General features: G+C 30.1%; 1 protein-coding gene across 3 annotated transcripts in view; it reads left to right on the top strand.

The window, feature by feature from the left end:
• LOC106878116 (UPF0415 protein C7orf25 homolog) overlaps positions 1–2,500 on the top strand; it is a 258,033-nt gene that overhangs the window by 30,522 nt on the left and 225,011 nt on the right. The window lies entirely within an intron of this gene.

Raw genomic sequence — 2,500 nt, 5'->3', positions numbered from 1 at the left:
CGGACATTAAATAATGATGATGATGAAGATGATACAGATATCTATACCCTGTAACGTTCAGCAAAAGAGACCAATAAAATAAGGCTTACGAAGAATAAGTCCTGGGTTGATTTGCTCGACTAAAGGTGGTGCTCCAGCATGGCTGGAGTCAGATGATTGAAACAAAAGAATATGTATGCACACACATACACATGCAAACACACATAAATATAGAGACATATGCATGTATATAAACACACACAAATAATAAGATGTGACGTAGGATTGATCCTGTGACCTCATGGTTGTAAAGCAAACATCTTAACAGCCCACTTATACCTGCATCCTTATTCTTATCCATCTTACACTTGTGGTGAAGTGTCTAATTTAATTTAGTATTTATTCATAATCAGAACCCACCACCACCACCACCACCAATAATAATAATATATGTGTAATTATATATATATATATATATATATATATATATATATATATATATATATGTATGTATATATATCTATATATATATATATATGTATGTATATATATCAACTTGCAAACATGCACACATAAACATGTATGTCTATATATTCTTAATACTTAACACCAAAAAACTAAATGTGTTGATGTATTTGTGAAATCCCTGATGGAATTTCAATCTTGACTAACAGGTGGAGGAGGGGCCAGAATTAACAGGAGGTAACAGAGTAGACAGGTTTCTCTAATCAACAAGGATAGGATTAAGATGAGATTTCATCTCATCTCATTACTAGATGGATGTCTGGTTTTCTTTTGTTTTATTGTATCTAAGAATTTTATTTTGTGTGTGATTCCTTTTGAATCTCTTGTTATATTGTTAATTGAATTTAATTGGAGTATTGTAATTAGATTTTAACACAAACTGAGAATTATATATGTATATGTGTGTGTGAATAGCTATATATATGTGTGTGTGTGTGTGTGTGTGTGTGTGCTTATATGTACAGGTATATATATCATCATCATCATTGTTGAATGTCCACTTTCCATGCTGGCATGGGTTGGATGGTTTTGACTGAGAACTGGGAAGCCGGGAAGGCTGCACCAGACTCCAATCTGATTTGGTAAGGTTTCTACAGCTGGATGCCCTTTTTAATACTAACGAGTATAGTGAGTGCTTCTCATATACCACCGGCATGGGTTCCAGTCAGGTGGTGTTGGCATCGGCCACGCTTGATATATATATATATATATATATATAGATATATGTGTGTGTATGTGTGTGTGTGTGTATATATATATATATACATACACATTTACTTATATATGTGAGGTAGGCGGGGCTCCAAAAGGGGTCTCAGGGAGTAGTGTTCCTGCTTTCCTGGGGTAGTTTTCCACCACATTTCTTAAAATTTGCAGTCTACAGACAATTTTTTTTTATGCATGCTGGCCACTGGTATAAATTATTATTTTTAATAATTTTTACTCTTAATATGATTATATATATATATATATCATATAAATATATATATGTTGTTGCTATTAGGCAAAAGTGTTGTAAGTCCAAAACGTTCCTTTTTCATTCCTGGAGATCAAAATAAATAAATAGATAAATAAATGAAATATGTACCAGTAATATTCTGAATTTGATTTGGCTGGGTGGGGCAAGAAACCAGCATCCAAGTGTTGCACCTAACCAGGGCTAAGATTTTACAACAAAATGGACTTCGTGAAAGATACACAAAAATTTGCTGAAGGTGTTAAGCAGGGTGACGGATTAAGTCTTTTTCTTTATGAAGCTGAAACTACAAGAAAAAAAAAAAAGCCAGAGCAGCCAATAGAAAGCTAGATTTCACTAAAAAGGAGATTGTAGGATTATCCCAGTGTAAAATCTTTCAATGTTAGACTGTTGTATATTTAAAAAAACATAGAGAGATATAATTCTCTCCTATAAAAAAAGATAATTACGTTTTAGTTTGACATTGTGTTGTATTTTTTTTTCTTTGTTTGCATGTTAAAAACGTGAAGAGAACTTTGCAATTAGAAGTGTTTATCACTTCAAAGATAAAAGATATCAGACTGAAGGAAAATGAACAAAAAAAAAAAATACAAATTAATATCATCATACCAAGATAAACAGACAAAAGAAGACATTTTTTTCAATTATTCACAGAATTCACATTATATTAGTCTGTTCTTATTAGTCTTTTACATAATTGTAAAATTCTGAGAGATTAAGATTGTGCAAAATTGTAGAAAAAGTGTTGAAACTGGGAAAAAAAAAATCAGGGCAAAAAATTGCCTAGCATATGTATATATATTATATACATATGTTTATAAATATACAATACGGCTCATGAATATTATTTATATATATATATAATAAATAATATAGCACATATAGTAAATATATGTATATCATATATAATGTATTTTTTGTATTGCTTTTTCTATACATACATACATATATATATATATATATATATATATATATATATATATATATATAGTCCTTTTATATACATTATCTCTACAAATA

This window comes from Octopus bimaculoides, chromosome 9 (genome assembly GCF_046866305.1).
Source record: "Octopus bimaculoides isolate indiv1 chromosome 9, ASM4686630v1, whole genome shotgun sequence".
NCBI classification, from domain to species: Eukaryota; Metazoa; Mollusca; class Cephalopoda; order Octopoda; family Octopodidae; genus Octopus; species Octopus bimaculoides.
The sequence above is the reverse complement of the archived record's forward strand: the minus strand, read 5'-3'. Positions and strand labels throughout refer to the sequence as shown.